The 12,165-nt window shown below is 36.8% G+C and overlaps 1 protein-coding gene across 2 annotated transcripts in view; it reads left to right on the forward strand.

Annotated features, from left to right (window-relative positions):
- Positions 1-12,165, forward strand: part of CALCRL (calcitonin receptor like receptor) — a 136,507-nt gene that overhangs the window by 67,901 nt on the left and 56,441 nt on the right. For both annotated transcript variants that reach the window (XM_061135121.1, XM_061135122.1), the window contains one exon: positions 11,921-12,011. The gene's annotated coding sequence lies outside the window, so the exon portion shown is untranslated. The remainder of the gene's footprint in view (positions 1-11,920; positions 12,012-12,165) is intronic.

The following is a 12,165-nucleotide window of genomic DNA, read 5'->3' on the forward strand; positions in this document are numbered from 1 at the left end:
CTCTGACTCATTGACTGACAGTGTACTGACAGGCCCAGCCTTGGCTTCCTGTCTTAAATGTTGTGAAATCATTCCTTTTTAGAACCTCATGAATGTCTCTTATGGACTGTGTATATAAACACTGAACTAAGTCTCTAAAATCAGTATAAAATTACTGCTCTCAAACTTGATGAATATTTGCATTGCCAGCACAAATCTTATGTTCACTTCTGTCTCCCGATAACTAGGTGAAAGTAATTGCTCAGTAAATAGGGTAAGATGAGAACCTGAATTTCTAGAGGCATTTCATCATCTAAGTTGCATTTTAAAGTGCTTAAGAGTGAGACATACATATTCTTTTTATTTTGGTACCTTAGCAGAATGGCAAGTCTGAATTGTCAAGTCATTTACCAATGTAAGTTAAAAAAAAAAATCACAATATTTTAAAATAATGTATGTTAATACATAATAAAGCTATATATGACAGACCCACAGCAAGCATTACCCTCAATGGTGAAAAATTGAAAGCATTTCCCCTAAAGTCAGGAACAAGACAAGGGTGCCCACTCTCACCACTACTATTCAACATAGTGTTGGAAGTTTTGGCCACAGCAATCAGAGCAGAAAAAGTAGTAAAAGGAATCCAGATAGGAAAAGAAGAAGTGAAACTCTCACTGTTTGCAGATGACATGATCCTCTACATAGAAAACCCTAAAGACTCTACCAGAAAATTACTAGAGCTAATCAATGAATATAGTAAAGTTGCAGGATATAAAATTAATGCACAGAAATCCCTTGCATTCCTATACACTAACAATGAGAAAACAGAAAGAGAAATTAAGGAAACAATACCATTCACCATTGCAACAAAAAGAATAAAATACTTAGGAGTATATCTACCTAAAGAAACAAAAGACCTATACATAGAAAACTATAAAACACTGATGAAAGAAATCAAAGAGGACACAAATAGATGGAGAAATATACCGTGTTCATGGACTGGAAGAATCAATATTGTCAAAATGGCTATACTACCCAAAGCAATCTATAGATTCAATGCAATCCCTATTAAGCTACCAACGGTATTTTTCACAGAACTAGAACAAATAATTTCACAATTTGTATGGAAATACAAAAAACCTCGAATAGCCAAAGTAATCTTGAGAAAGAAGAATGGAACTGGAGGAATCAACCTGCCTGACTTCAGACTCTACTACAAAGCCACAGTCATCAAGACAGTATGGTACTGGCACAAAGACAGAAATATAGATCAATGGAACAGAATAGAAAGGCCAGAGACAAATCCACAAAACTATGGACACGTTATCTTTGACAAAGGAGGCAAGGATATACAATGGAAAAAAGACAACCTCTTTAACAAGTGGTGCTGGGAAAACTGGTCAACCACTTGTAAAAGAATGAAACTAGAACACTTTCTAACACCATACACAAAAATAAACTCAAAATGGATTAAAGATCTAAATGTAAGACCAGAAACTATAAAACTCCTAGAGGAGAACATAGGCAAAACACTCTCCGACATAAACCACAGAAAGATCCTCTATGACCCACCTCCCAGAATATTGGAAATAAAAGCAAAACTAAACAAATGGGACCTAATGAAACTTAAAAGCTTTTGCACAACAAAGGAAACTATAAGCAAGGTGAAAAGACAGCCCTCGGATTGGGAGAAAATAATAGCAAACAAAGCAACAGACAAAGGATTAATCTCAAAAATATACAAGCAACTCCTGCAGCTCAATTCCAGAAAAATAAATGATCCAATCAAAAAATGGGCCAAAGAACTAAACAGACATTTCTCCAAAGAAGACATACAGATGGCTAACAAACACATGAAAAGATGCTCAACATCACTCATTACCAGAGAAATGCAAATCAAAACCACAATGAGGTACCATTACACGCCAGTCAGGATGGCTGCTATCCAAAAGTCTACAAGCAACAAATGCTGGAGACTGTTGGTGGGAATGCAAACTAGTACCGTCGCTATGGAAAACAGTGTGGAGATTTCTTAAAAACCTGGAAATAGAACTGCCATATGACCCAGCAATCCCACTTCTGGGCATACACACCGAGGAAACCAGATCCAAAAGAGACACGTGCACCCCAGTGTTCATCGCAGCACTGTTTATAATAGCCAGGACATGGAAGCAACCTAGATGCCCATCAGCAGACGAATGCATAAGGAAGCTGTGGTACATATACACCATGGAGTATTACTCAGCCATTAAAAAGAATTCATTTCAATCAGTTCTAATGAGATGGATGAAACTGGAGCCCATTATACAGAGTGAAGTAAGCCAGAAAGATAAAGAACATTACAGCATACTAACACATATATATGGAATCTAGAAAGATGGTAATGATAACCCTATATGCAAAACAGAAAAAGAGACACAGATGTACAGAACAGACTTTTGAACTCTGTGGGAGAAGGCGAGGGTGGAATGTTTCGAGAGAACAGCATCGAAACATGTATATTATCTATGGTGAAACAGATCACCAGCCCAGGTTGGATGCATGAGACAAGTGCTCAGGCCTGGTGCACTGGGAAGACCCAGAGGGATCAGGTAGAGAGGGAGGTGGGAGGGGGGATTGGGATAGGGAATACATGTAACTCCATGGCTGATTCATGTCAATGTATGACAAAACCCACTACAATATTGTAAAATAATTAGCCTCCAACTAATAAAAATAAATGAAAAAAAAAAAAAAGTAAAAAAAAAAAAAAAAAAGAAATGGCAAAGTTAAATGACTAAATCTGAACTACTGATGTTACTCTCAAAATATATCTTACCCCTTGCCTTCTCTGTTTCATTAAATAGAGACCCCATTCTTTGTTGCCCAAGTTAAAAAAAAAAAAAAAAAAAGTATGTTAAAAAAAAAAAGTCAGCATTTCTAAGGAAAAGAATTAAAAGAAGAAATTGTGTGAAAAATGTGTTTTATGAATAAAAATAAAATGCAATGAAATGAACGGATGGTTAAGTAAAATAACTGAAAAAGCAAACTAGAAATGTATTCTGTACTTATTAATCCTTACCTTTCCAAATAAAAGACTCATTCCTCTGAGTCTCGATCATCCAGGGCAAAGGGGCCCAGATACAGGGTCAGAGATTCTGAGGTCTTAAATTGGTTTCAGTCCTACGTATCTATGTGACCTTGTCCAAGTCACTAAAATACGTATGCTGGACTTCCCTGATTCATTCAGTTGAGATTAGTGTTGTAGTGACAAATTGTTATAACATGGGTCAGGAAGATCTCCTGGAGAAAGGCATGGCTACCCACTCCAGTATTATTGCCTGGACAGAGGAGGCTGGCAGGCTACAGTTCATTGGATTGTAGAGTCAGACACAACTGAGAAACAAACATTTTCACCTTTCCCAGTAATAATGATAATAGCAAGAGCTAATGCTTTTTGGGTATTTATTACAAGATAAACTCTTTACATTATCATTCAATTTAACACACTGACAAGCTGAGTTATGATAAAAAAAAAAAATCTAAGAAGCATTGATTCCACCACTACTTGTACACCCACTTTGAGGACAAAACATAGACTTTAGTGAGTTTAAGTTTGTATAAGCTTAAGTTTGTAGTTATGGCTCTCTGACTCCAGTATACATCTTCTAACCAGGATGCAAGAGAAAATAAGAAGCTAAAGACCAAGTTGAGTATTTATTCTCTAGTTGGGTAAGTTCAGTTCAGTTCAGTCACTCAGTTGTGTCCAGTTCTTTGCGACCTCATGGACTGCAGCAAGCCAGGCTTCCCCGTCCATCACCACTTTCAGAACTTGCTCAAACTCATGTCCATCGAGTCAGTGATGCCATCTACTCTCTACTCTAGTTGGATAAACCATGCAGAAAAAAGTTGAGTTGATTTTCTCAAAATCATACAGCAATTTAAAAGCAGCTAGAAAGAAATTCTCTTAGCTAATGTGATTGCCTTGCAATATTAATGAATACACAGACAGTCTCCAACTTAACATGATTTGACTTGATGATAATGTGAAAGCAATACACATTCGGTAGAAACCCTACTTTCTTTTGAATTGTGACCTTTTCCCAGGCTGGCAATATGTGGTATGACATTCTTTTGTGATTCTGGACAGGGGAAAGAGCCAAAGTTCCCAGTCATACACAAGATCATGAGGATAAGCAGCTGATGCAACCATTCTGTACTCATACAACTTTCTGTTTTTCACTTTCAGTACAGTATTCAATACATTGGGCTTCCCTAGTAGCTCGGATGTAAAGCATCTGCTTGCAACGAAGGAGACCCGGGTTCAATCCCTGGGTTGGGAAGATCCCCTGGAGAAGGAAATGGTAACCCACTGCAGTATTCCTGCTTGGAGAATACCATGGACAGAGGAGCCTGGCGGGCTACAGTCCAGGGGGTTGAAAAGAATTGGACACGACTGAGTGACTAACACATACACACTCAATACATTACATGAGATATTCAACACTTGATTATAAAAGAGTATTTGTGTTACATGATTTTGCCCAACTGCAGGCTAATATAATTGTTCTGAGTATGTTTAAAGTGAGCTATGGTGTTTGGTATGTTAGATGTATTAAATGCATTTTCAACTTATGATATTTTCAATTTATGACTTATCAGGACATAGCCCCATCATAAATTGAAAAGGATCTGCATTCTAAAGTTAGGAGGAAGGACTGGCCAGTTGGCAAGCAGAAAATTACCACTTAGTTTTGATGGGAAAATTAATATTTTATAAGGGTAAGGATTTCTAGTTAGTTTTTTCTCACAGCTCTAACAAATTGCCACAAATATAATAGCTTGAAACAACACATATTTATTATCTCACAGTTCTATGGATCAGAAGCCCTATGGGCTTGGCTAGTTTCTCTATTTCAAGTCTCACAAGGCCAAAGTCAAGTGTTGGCAGAGCTGTGTTCTCTTCTGAAGGTCCTGGAGAGGATATACTTCTGGACTCATTCAGGTTGTTGGCAAAATTCAGTTCCTTGAGTATGTACAGTTGAGGGGCACATTTGCTAGCTGGCTGTTAGCTAAAGGGGCACATTTGTCTCCTAGATTCTGGTTTCTGGTCTTTGCACATGAGCTCCTGCATGGCATAGCCAGCAACAGTGGATCAACTCCTTTTTGTTCCTATTATCTTCTGCTTCCTTCCTTCTGCTGCACTGCTCTGACGGACTTGTCAACATTCCCCTTCTATTTGAAGGGCTTAGTTTAGGCCTACCAGGATAATTCATGAAAATCTAGGATAATCTTCCTATTTTAAGGTCCATTACCTTAAAATCACACATTCTGGGGACTATGTATAGGAATATCTGGAGACTCATTATTCTGCCGGTACAGACAGGATTCTGTCTGTACCACTGGTTCTCAACTCCAGTTGCATATTCCTGCATCACCTAGGAAACTTGATAAAAAGCTTATCCCTTGGTCACAATCAAGATGCACTGAACCTGAATCTCTTGGAGTACAATCCAGGCAATGAGTTTTTTAAACTGTCAGAAAATTATAATGTGTTTGAGACAGCTGAGAACATCCTACAACACCAGATTTCTTCAAATTGATTGAATTCATTTTGCAAATAACCTACTCAAAACCTACTATCTGTGTACCTCCTTTATACCCCCACTTTGCTAGTGTTTGAAGTTCACAGGGATGAACATGTCTGGGGAGTAATTACCTTGGTTCTGTCTCACTGCAGCAAAAATTTGAAATGAAGGACGGACCAGTGTTATAGCTCAGTTTTATTTAGAAAGCAAAGGAAAATACATCCTGGAGGCATGAGGGTGGGCCGACCCAAAAGATGCAAAAAGAAGAGAAGCCCCCAGGTCATTTTGGCTCCTCTCTTTACATGTTTTTTTCTCCTCCCCTTGAGCCTGCCCTATGTAAATTAGGCTAACCAGAAGGCTCTTTGCTTCACCTGAGGTCCTCACTCTGGTCCTCAGACATTCCTTTATTCTATTTTCATGGACTTTTCCCTTCTTTGTCTTTTAACCTATCCTATCCTAACTACATAACCTATCCTATCCTAACTACATAACCTTCCTATCCTAACTACATAACAAATATTTTGCATGCCCTATTCTTCATGTGCACACAAAACAGAGGCACGAACAGTATAGAGTAATAATGATATTACAGGAAATGTGTTCAGTTCAGTTCAGTTCAGTCGCTCAGTCATGTCTGACTCTTTGCGACCCCATGAGCCACAGCACACCAGGCCTCCCTGTCCATCACCAATTCCCAGAGTCTACTCAAACCCAAGTCCATTGAGTCAGTGATGCCATCCAACCATCTCATCCTCTGTCGTCCCCTTCTTCTCCTGCCCTCAATCTTTCCCAGCATCAGGATCTTTTCAAATGAGTCAGCCCTTCGCATCAGGTGGCCAAAGTATTGAAGTTTCAGCTTCAACATCAGTCCTTCCAATGAACACCCAGGACTGATTTCCTTTAGTATGGACTTGTTGGATCTCCTTGCAGTCCAAGAGACTCTGAAGAGCCTTCTCCAACACCACAGTTCAAAAGCATCAATTCTTTTGTGCTCAGCTTTCTTTATAGTCCAACTCTCACATCCCCACATGACTACTGGAAAAACCATAGCCTTGACTAGATGGACCTTTGTTGGCAAAGTAATGTCTCTGTTTTTTAATATGCTGTCTAGGTTGGTCATAACTTTCCTTCCAAGGAGTAAGCGTCTTTTAATTTCATGGCTGCAATCACCATCCACAGTGATTTTGGACCCTCAAAAATAAAGTCAGCCACTGTTTCCATTGTTTCCCCATCTATTTGCCATGAAGTGATGGGACCAGATGCCATGATCTTAGTTTTCTGAATGTTGTGCTTTAAGCCAACTTTTTCACTCTCTTCTTTCACTTTCATCAGGATGCTCTTTTGTTCTCCTTCACTTTCTGCCATAAGGGTGATGCCATCTGCATATCTGAGGTTATTGATATTTCTCCCAGCAACCTTGAGTCCAGCTCGTGCTTCCTCCAGTCCAGCATTTCTCATGATGTACTCTGCATATAAGTTAAATAAGCAGGGTGACAATATACAGCCTTTACATTCTCCTTTTCCTATTTGGAACCAATCTGTTTTCCCATGTTCAGTTCTAACTGTTGCTTTCTGACCTGCATACAGATTTCTTAAGAGGCAGGTCAGGTGGCCTGGTATTCCCATCTCTTTCAGAATTTTCCACAGTTTATTGTGATCCACACAGTCAAAGGCTTTGGCATGGTCAATAAAGCAGAAATAGATGTTTTTCTGGAACTCTCTTGCCTTTTCAATGATCCAGTGGATTTTTGGCAATTTGATCTGTGGTTCCTCTGCCTTTTCTAAAACCAGCTTGAACATCCGGAAGTTCACGGTTCAAGTATTGCTGAAGCCTGGCTTGGAGCATTTTAAGCATTACTTTACTAGTGTGTGAGATGAGTGCAATTGTGCAGCAGTTTGAGCATTCTTTAGGATTGTCTTTCTTTGGGACTGGAATGAAAACTGACCTTTTCTAGTCCTCTGGCCCCTGCTGAGTTTTCCAAATTTGCTGGCATATTGAGTGCAGCACCTTCACAGCATCATCTTTCAGGATTTGAAATAGCTCAACTGGAATTCCATCTCCTCCACTAGTTTTGTTCATAGTGATGCTTACTAAGGCCCACTTGACTTCACATTCCAGGATGTCTGGCTCTAGGTGAGTGATCACACCATCGTTATTATCTGGGTCATGAAGATTTTTTTTTTTTTGTACAGTTCTTCTGAGTATTCTTTCACCTCTTCTTAATATCTTCTGCTTCTGTTAGGTCCCTACCATTTCTGTCCTTTATTGAGTCCATCTTTGCATGAAATGTTCCCTTGGTATCTCTAATTTTCTTGAAGAGATCTCTAATCTTTCCCATTCTATTGTTTTCCTCTATTTCTTTGCACTGATCACTGAGGAAGGCTTTCTTATCTCTCCTTGCTATTCTTTGGACCTCTGCATTCAAATGGGTATATCTTTCCTTTTCTCCTTTGCTTTTCACTTCCCTTCTTTGAAATGTTTCAACATGTATATTGAATAACTTGCTCTGGAAGTTCTGAGGTAGTAATTGTGCCTGGGAACACTGCAGAATATTTTGCTTGATTTATACTTAATAGCACTTTTAAAGTAGTCTGGCCAGCACCTAGAGACAAAGGAATATAAGTGTGTCCAGGTTTCAGCATGGCCAAATGAGGATGATGTGTTTATATTGCGCTTCCTCAAATTTAGCAAGCCAAGAATTTCCCTGGGTGCTTACAAAAAGTACTCCCAAGTTCTTCTGAAGTTTCTGATTCAGTTTCTGTTCTGGGGCCTAGACATTCTAATGTGTTCAGCAAGTTCTGGGGATGATTCTCATACAGGTGATCCATTAACCCACACTCTGTGGAACCCTGGTGTATGTTACAACAGTGATTTGTTACTTGTTCATTCAATAATGAAAGACTCAAGACTTACTATTAAAAAAAAATGGCTTAATAGTTTGAATTTCTTACATCCCAGTAACGGATCATCAAGAAAGAGAAGTCTGTTTATATTTTAATTTTCTTACTGCTTCACCTATTGAAAGTGTTAGGGGACAGTCCAGATCAGGATGGGGGTGGGGAAATAAAAGCTTACAGGGCATTTCTTTCTCAAAGACTCTAGTGGAAGTAAAGTTGGTAATTAGCAGGAATCATTCTAGCACAAAGACTCAGGTTTTGCCAAAAAATGAGCAGTGAGAAGACAATAAAAAGTAACCAGGATCTTGTACTTGAACACTTTTCTAGTGGCACAATCTATTCCACATAGTGTGAATGAGAGAAAGAAGTGGGCATTTGCCATAGCCATGTAGGATATTGGGAATACAGAATGCTTTTTCCTTGTTTTGAATCAGGAAAAATGGAGCTTGTTTAATATGCCATAAAGGAAGGCATGTACTTGGATAGGAAACAGCCTCACTTTGCTCACACAAAGGTTCGGGATACTTAATGGCAAATTAGATATTTGTGGGAAATGCTTCTGTTAGCCAGTTTTATAGTAACTGGATAAATAAATGGAGGAGAGAACATGGCTTAGGGCCTGTGACAATCCAAGATATTTTGGAAATGGAGGAGTAGAAGATAAAAGTTGGTTTTTTGTCTTAATTTTGGAATGAACATACACTTTTAATATTAGGGTTAGATGAGTCAACTAAAAATAAGAATTTTTACTAAGAAAAATTTATGAAAAGTGTGTACATGTATAATAAAAATTTGAGAAAATAAGAAACAATTTTGAAAGGCACTGGTTTTATGTTTTTGTGTTCTGGTAAATGATTAAGTCACACTGATTTATTATGTTTAGGTAGAATAAAGCATTTTTTTTTTTACACTGATAAAGCCAAGAAGATTGGTTAAATTTTGTGGATTTGGAAATGCAAAACTGTAAAAAAAAAAAAAATGGAGAACTGCCTTGTGTTTCTGATTTACTGCAGTTTTAAGAAATGAACCCAGAATGATGCTACACAAAGCAATGAGTGACTAGGAAGCTATATTTCAAAAGTTATTTGAGGTCTTAAGTCAAAGTTCTTTCTGTGATGAAATAAGTCATTGAAATTTTATTTTGGTGATTCTTTGAGCAAGAAGCTTGTAGATTATTTATAAACTACTTTTTTATTTCATGTAAAGAAAGTTATTTTATTTCTAATAGTAAAACCAAATCTTCTATTTTAATTTTGAAATGTGATAATAGTATTTATAGGATCTGTGAGACTAGGCTAGCAGTTCAAAAGAGAAAATGCCAGTAACTACTACAAGTACCACTGTGATTACAGATTCACTTACGAGTTTAAATTAGAGCTTTTTCACTTTTGAAGAAGTGCTTTTCCTGTTAAACAAACCTGAGCTCACTTGGAAAAATCCACTGGCAGAATTAGTCATTTAATTTGACCTCCTTTAATTATGTACTTGATCTCTCTTCAAAATTGAATGGGAACTACTATCTTTCAGCAAGCAACGTGAAACTCAATTGTCAATAAATAATTTAACTAGATATAAGAAATTTACAATGATTTACTTAACATCTTTGGTCAGTTAATATAATGTGAACTTCAGGAAAGATAAATCTGGAATAAGCTAAACATAGAGGAGAGAACCACTTGATAAATGAACATAAGAGAAGCTGTATGCAAAGAACCAGTGAGTTGGTTAAGTATGATTAATTGTAAGCTGAGGCATACAATTAAGCACACTTCTGACAATAATTGTGCCGTTATACTCATAAATATGAGGCTTAATCTAAACTGACACTCAGATGTATCTGCAGTGGCATTATTTGTATGCCGAGTCATGATTCTTACATTATTGATGTAAGAATTGATGTGAGATGTAAGCATCTTGGTAAAAGGGGTGATTTTTCCATCACTAGCATTTTCGTGCCATGTGTCTGCCAGGAAGGAAATTTGATAAATCCTTTGTAGGGTAGATGACTCAAGCAAATTGGATCACTGCATGAAATAGACATTACCAGATCTAAAGAGTATGAGTAAGTATGCACCATATTGTTGAGAAACTGCCACCCAAACTTGCTGCTTCAAAGTTTAATAAAACCAGGGATTAGGAATGCTAAAAATTTACACAGTGCAGAATATAATCTTGTTCCTAGTAGCCCACTTTCCTGATCACTAGGGAATAGGCTGAAGTAAGAAAGCTATAAAAGTGAAATTACTTGCACTGATCAATATTTTGTGAGTTGAGTAAACTCATCTTAATTATTGGTGCCAGGAGGATCCTTTGAACTAACAGATATTTCCACTAGGATATTTTTTGGAGCTCTGATTTTGAAACCCATTAGCTAAGCAACAAAAATAGCTGCTAGTGTTGCATGAAATGTTTTCCAAATATGTTGGATATAGGAAAACTTCAAACAAGTTTTTTGAGGCAACTTTTCTTTCAATTTTTAAGCCCATGTACACATTGAGGATAATTTAATCCTGCATTGTGTAAATCAAAGCATTGTTTCATAAAAATCTGATTTCCAAATAAAATAATATTCCTTTACATTTTCATTTGCAACTTTGTATTTTATACATATTTAATACAGAAAAAATGTGGACTACTAATGTTTTAAATTTGGCTTAAGCTCTGACTTCCAAAGACAGTACAGTAAACTACTGTTTATTCAATCCAAATACCCAAGCGACCACTGAACTCAAAAACTGAATAAAGGACTTTTATTTTGTAAAGAAGTAAACATGCTGAAGTTTCCCCTCAATTTTCACTGTCAGTATAGATTCAAACACTTCTTACAGTCTTCTAATAAAAGAAATGATAATTCACTAATAGTTACGATTAGTGTTCCTGATTGTAAGGTTAAACTCCTAAAGTACTTTATTGCTTCATTTTTTCATTTATTCCAGATACAAAGAAAAGAAAGATCAAGGTGGTTTCTGTCTGTGAGGAACCACATCAGCTAGGGAATTAGATTCAAATAACCAAGACTAACACATTCCAATAAATATTAGATAAAACGGGTAGCCGTTCCCTTCTCCGGGGGATCTTCCCAACCCAGGGATCAAACCAGGTCTCCCACATTGCAGATGGATTCTTTACCATCTGAGTCACCAGGAAAGCTCAAATTATTCAAAGGAAGTTTAAAAAAGTTTAGTTTAAAAGTTCTTTTATTGTATTCTAGTTTTTTGATGTTTACTTAAGTAAAATAGTCAATTGCTCAGTGTTTCAACCATCCTGGGTGAATGAAAATTGACATAAACTTCTCCGTATAATGAAAAACAACAAATATTTGTGACAAAACTCAAATATTGTAAGCAAGAGATTTTAAAAAATCAGAGTAGCTTAATAAAAATATCATCTTACTAGTGGCATTTTCTTTGAAAATTTTAATTTATCATGGAAATGATTTTGTTCATTGAGATAAAATTATTATATAAATATTTCAGGTCATGACCTCCAGATTTAAGACATTCTTCAAGACAATTTTGAATATGATCCAAGAGAAAATGTGATTTGAGCCTGGAGACAATTGTGAATGTAAGTATCAGAAAATTAGATTTTTCTCATGGTACAATGTAATAAAAACTAAAATATCAACTCATTAATCACTAAATTGCAAAAACTTTGATTCATTGTTTTCTCTCTATTACAACATGTTTTTTTAATCTAAAATTAATGTAATACTTTGTTT

The sequence above is a fragment of the Dama dama genome, chromosome 33 (genome assembly GCF_033118175.1).
Source record: "Dama dama isolate Ldn47 chromosome 33, ASM3311817v1, whole genome shotgun sequence".
Classification (NCBI taxonomy): Eukaryota; Metazoa; Chordata; class Mammalia; order Artiodactyla; family Cervidae; genus Dama; species Dama dama.